Source organism: Harpia harpyja, chromosome 1 (genome assembly GCF_026419915.1).
Source record: "Harpia harpyja isolate bHarHar1 chromosome 1, bHarHar1 primary haplotype, whole genome shotgun sequence".
Classification (NCBI taxonomy): Eukaryota; Metazoa; Chordata; class Aves; order Accipitriformes; family Accipitridae; genus Harpia; species Harpia harpyja.
Window position 1 is genome coordinate 85913219 of NC_068940.1, and position 6055 is coordinate 85919273.

The following is a 6055-nucleotide window of genomic DNA, read 5'->3' on the forward strand; positions in this document are numbered from 1 at the left end:
AGTAAAACTCTCAGGCATTTAAATTTTTAATTGAATCCCCTTTTAGTGTGCTAAATCTGATCAAGATTAGTGTTTGGTAGTTAATTTCACGGATCAGAACAATTGTTGTATAATCTCCCAAACACAATTCTCTAAGGCCTAAAGCTGAATTACGTTTTTGCTGTGAGTGCAAACTAATAATACTTTTTTAATAAAAGAGGAAATAATAATATATTACGTTATATGGGGAGGCATCTATTTGGTCTAGTGTTATGCATTGGTTTATATCAAAATAAAAAAATCAGAGAAAAGATCAAGGTGAAAGTGAGGAGTTAGAGGAAGACTGGAGAAAATGCAATATCTTTCATTTCTCTAAAAGAAAGTTTTGAACTGTGTGTCTCATGAGCCATGACAGAGAGCAAAAACTGAGACAATAGAGCAGAGCAAGAAGCTGGACACTGAAGCATGGAAAGATGTATGCTTAGTATTACTTAGAAAGACAGGTGAAAACAATGGGTAAGTGAACAAGTGAGAATAAAAGATCAAGAAGATGCAGTTGAAGTTGAAGTGGTAGCAGATGGCCATACTGCAAGAAGGGAAAATAAAGAAAATCTACTTGTGAAAAAATATAGAGCAATAATAGAAGTTTAAAAAAAGAAGCCATCACAAATAAAACTTTTAGGATGTGGATGGCTGAAGACAGAACTATCAAAGTTTTACTCAACAGGGGAATGGTTAAAGGCATCGCATGATAACTCCTTTGCTCTCTGTGTAGTTCTTTGGATCAGGCTAGCTCAGTGCAAAGTACGGGCAAGCTAAGGCATGCATGGGTGCATCGTGATCACTGAGGGTAACCTACATAGCATTAATAAGTACAAATACTTGAGCTTTCCTTGATCTAGCTTTAACCAATTTCAGATCCATCTGTTCCTTTTTGGATAGCAGCCTGGATGTTTCATGTTAACTTCATATGCTTCTAAATTGCCATCAGTTGTATCTTCTATTAAATAATGTTCATAATTCAACAACCGTCTGGACAAAAGAAGGGCTATGTTCTCCTCACTAATTTCAAAAAGACTACTTAGAAGACGGGGCATAGAAGACCTGATCCCATGCCCCTAAATTTACTCCTAAGTTTAAAGAACACTACTTACAGCATCTTTCTGTGCCCAAATTAGCAGAGAAACACATTTAAACAAAATAGAAATGTGGTTTAAGCAAACAAGCCAGAGGCTTGTAAGCCAAATTTTATCTTTTCTTAAACATAAGCAAATTCATGACCTTCAAAGGCGTTTTCCTAAGCAATGGAAATTTGAGGCTATAACGGACAAATCTTGTTTGCAATAAAGAAATGGGAGGTAGGGAAATGATTTAAGGAGATAGGATGTGATCCAGTGAGTTAGTGGGAAAATAAAACAGTCTAGCCTCCCTTTATGGTTTAGTTTGAGCCTGTAGAGCCATCTCCATTTCAATTCCCCTCATTAAGGAGTTTTCTCATTCTCGGTTTCTCTCATTAAAGACATAAAGTTTAAAAGGTGGCAACTAACTGGAAGAGATTGTGTTTGTACAGTGAGTTGAAATCTAGTGACCTCGAGTTTTGCCCTCAATTACATCCACATGAAGATATTCCTAACTTTGGTACTAATTGCAAGTACAGATGGTATCAAAGTCATTTATCTACAGCTCTTGAGATTTATCAAAAGAATGAAGGTAAAGTGGCAGGCTGAAGTGACCACTCTTGGTTTACTCATGTGTGTTATCACTGATCACTGGCAGAAACAAGCTTGAATTTTGTGCTGCTGAATGAGGTCATCCTAGCACTGAGCTAGAAACAAAGCAGCAGCTGTTTCCAAAATTCCTCCATAGTACTATAAAATGATGTTGAAGTCAATAATAGTGAGTGAAACAGTAAAAGACTTTTTTATGTTGTATCTGTAAAAAAAATCTTAATTTCTTGAGAAGAGGTGGAAATGTTTATTTGGGAACCTTTTGCTCTCAACCAGCAGCCCATTGTAAATTATGCAAATTGCACCATTGCCTCATCTTCCACTCAAGCAGTGCAACTAGAGATTTCATTCCTCTCCTTCTTCTGTTCCTCTACTGTGTAATCATCAACAGTAAGACACCTGCAGTTTAAGATTATATGTGACTAGTAAACTTGTCATTTTCTAAAAAAATGTCTGCATAGCCACTTGTCATCTAGATCGAGTAGATTTACGTACATGTCTTTCTTTGAAAAAATTCCTCTTAACTCAGAAAGCGAACATGTGCCTTTTGCTGAAAATACCTCAGAAGCTTACAGACTCCCAGGAATACTTGTCTGCATACTCCTCTCTGGAAAAAAAAAAAAAAAAGGAGATATTTTTCAGATCAAACAAAAGCTTGAAAATACTTACTCTCCTAAAATATTAATCAACCAGACAACAGGAGAGGTACCATCATATAACCTCCTTAGAGCTTCTAGCCTAGTCAGACAAAGAAAAAACAGATGAAGGTGCTGAGAGAGTTGTATTCAATGGCTGGAAAGCTATGGCTTATTCTAGAGATGCTTGGTCCGCTGATCTCTCTCAGTTATAACAATCAATTTACTTTCTTCTGCATTATTTCCTTGTATTTTAAGCAGACATTAATTCCAAATATAAGGAGAGAAATGGCATTCTGAAATAATATTAAAGGTGAATTCTGCAATTTTTTTTAATGATCAGCCTAGCTTGGCTATTTCTAAATACCCTCCACTAACTCAAATAATAACTAAGAATGTAAGATTAAGTAAGTGTTTAGTCAAAGTCAACATTGTTCTGCCTTTTGCCTCCAGAAAACCATAACTTACTATTCTTCAGAGACATATATACTTTTTCTGTTAATGAATAGCTTTGTGTTATTCCCAGTTAAGTATTATGTATTGTCTACTTCTTCCAATTTTTATTTGCTGCTTGGAGCACCTGCAATTTAACACTCAGACTGGTACCTACATTTGCAGCACATCAGAATTTTTCAAGAACAGCCATTGTTATCTTTGAATAACACTGCTAACCAAAAAACACCCCTTCCTAAACAAAGAACACACACCTGAAGCCCCTTCCAGTCATGGTTGATTTTAAAACCCTACTTACCATACAATCCATCTCCTGCATGAACTGAAGGACTGCTGTCCATTGTTCTGTCATTTAAGAACAACAGGCATATGCCAGACTGACAAGCAAATTATTCTTTCTAACCCTCTCAATTTATGGAATCACTTTGAAGGGGGAAGGGGGGGAAGCCTTTTTATCATGATCAATAAAGGGTTTCCCTGAAGGATTAAATTTTACATATTTTACCCTTGCTGGATGAATTTTCTCTGTGGTGTTTTTGATGTTCTCGGATTCCTATTTATCCATGCTACTAACTTGTATATTGTGGATTATACTGTATATGTGCACAAGTGATACTCTCACTTCCCATTTCTCAACAGTGTGTGCAAATGCTTATGTTTGCAATGGCCCTTGTACAAATACTACTTGAAATTACATTTTGCCTCTTTTTCCTTTCCTTACTTATTACCTTTCTGAAGAAAGAATAATAGTAATCTGTGGTCTGCAGTCACTAATTTTTATTAAAGCAAACTGGAATTCTCTTGTCTTCATGTCATACCAGAAGAAAAACTCATATACAGCACCGTATTGAAGAAGTGCTTGTTTATGCCTGGAAGTTTTTCTTTTTTTCCAGTTACATTAGTTGGCCTAGTGAATGCTATAATGTTTCAGTGTTACCACAGCCCCCCAAAAGGGGCTCATTTCAAACAAGAAAAATATTGCATTTAAGCTAGTGTAAACATTATCAACTGCTGTCTGAGTAAAACAAAACGCAGCACGGTTTTTATAACTTCTGTAACACCTGAGTCATTGAGCCCTGAGCAGAAGATTTCAGGCTGGAGGAGACTGCTCGGTCCCCAGGGTCCCGGTGCAGAGGCTCAGCTGTTTCCACAGCTACCCAGGTGGCATTGGCTGTCATAGCCTCTCTGTCCTGGGCAACCCCACCTGGGTTTGGGACCTCTGGTTATGGCCCCTTTACGGCACTTCTCCCTAAGTCACCCTGAAGAGTACTCCCTTGCATCTGGTCTGGTGTTGCACCTACTGGTCTGCTCTCTTCTTCCTCCGCCCTTGGGAACAGAAGAGATGCTACTGAAGCTAATGCACTGCAAGTATTTGGTCCGTTTTTCGTGTCTACTGTTAAATAGTGGACAGAGTTTACAACAGTGTCCCAAAGGGGAAAAGGATCAGTCAGTGTCCCTTTTGGTCACTGCAGGATGGAGGTGGACAAAAGCACAGGTGTTATTTAGCCCTGAGCAGACTGTAACTTCTACAAAAGCTACTGACACCAAGCTTTTCTTTACTGCAGACCTGGCAAAATAAAGAACATCTTTTTTTTTTTTTTAATAGTAAACTGTTTCTCCTTGCTTCTGAACCATGCAGTATGGGTATTTTAGTTTGTGATGTTACTGACAGTTGCCACTGCTATTTGTATGGCAACATAGCTGAGGGCTTTTTTGAGGGTTTTTTTTCCCCCAATGTAATGAGCCATTTACTGTGGTAACCAATTCAATATTTCTAGGAAGCCCACAGACTGGTTTTCAGACTTGGGAAAGGGGATACAAATGCCAGATACATTACATAAGGTTGTATATCACCTAAATTGTGAATACAGTGTCATATGTATAGACTCTGCCAGCTGCTGACTTGTTTTCACTGTTCACTACACGTTTGGTCTGAATGAGACAATCTCATTACTTTATGTTTACAAGCCTCTGTTTTGTAGCAGGTTGAAGTCAAGGACATAAAAAATAAAAATATAGTACCTTACTTTGATTTGGACATACTGAAGATTGCTTTAAAGAGAAGCTCATTCTGTGTGTGTAAAAATGCAGATTGAATATGGTTTTACTTTGTACCTACCCAAGTTTTAATACTGCTTTTATATTTTAAAACACAAAAGAGATGTAGAAGTGCAGGCCTTATGTAAAATTCATTGCAAATCTTCAAAACAGGTTTGATATGGCCAGTGACAAATGATGTCCCATAAAGCATTGCATGACTATTTTTAACATAGCTCTCATACATAATTTCTCCTGCATTGATTGCCCAGCAATATGAACATGTTGAAATACAAGGCATTATAAATGACAGGCTTTCATACCTCCACTTAATCTTTGCAGGACCCACACTCACTTGACTTCATATGAGAAGCAAATAAAAACAAGTGATGCTGACAACTGGACCATCCCAGCAGCTTGGCTCTAGCCATCTATCTGTATTAATCACTGCTGCATATACATGGTGACTGGCTGCTAATTCGAAAGATCCCAAGCATTTCACTTGCTTCACCTTCTTCATCCTTACTTTTCCTTTACTGGGCAGTAATTTCCCTTGCGGTTGAGATCCTAAAGGTTGAGCCCTCCCCACACCAATATCACCAGTCATTGTGGACTCTACCCCTCAGGTCTAGTATTCTCACAATGCTTTTTTTCTTTCTTTTCTTTTAAGCCAAAATTCCATTTCTCCATCACTTCCATAAAAGCACAACTTTCTCTTACCTCCTGCCTCTCTAAAGTTGTTTACTTCTGCACCCTCCTCATTTTTCATCCACTACCTCCACTTTTGTCCTTCACTGTAAGACAGATGATAAAAGGCCCAAGCATCAGCATGCATTGGCTTTCATTCCCAGTTTTGCCCTCTCACTTTCTGCATCACAGGATTATCTGGGATCTGAATAAAAGCTAAGATCCAGCTCCCCCAGGCAATGAACAGCCGTATTAAAAGCAGGCCACACCAGAATCCATTTGCATGCACCATGCTGCAGCGCTGAGCACAGGTTGAGGCTCTGCACAGCGGGGTGCAGGGCCATCGCTGGCCCCAACCTGGTGCGAATGGGGACAAGGAAGGAGTCAAAGTAGAATGGCTAGCAATGAGAACAGCAAGTACTTCTCCCAGAAAAGCTTGAGGTCCCCTTCCCGGGTTCAGGTAACACATCTGCACAGTGCACAGGGTGGCTTTGCTGCAGCTTTGGCTGTGTGCGAGGGCTGGAGGAGTTCACTGTC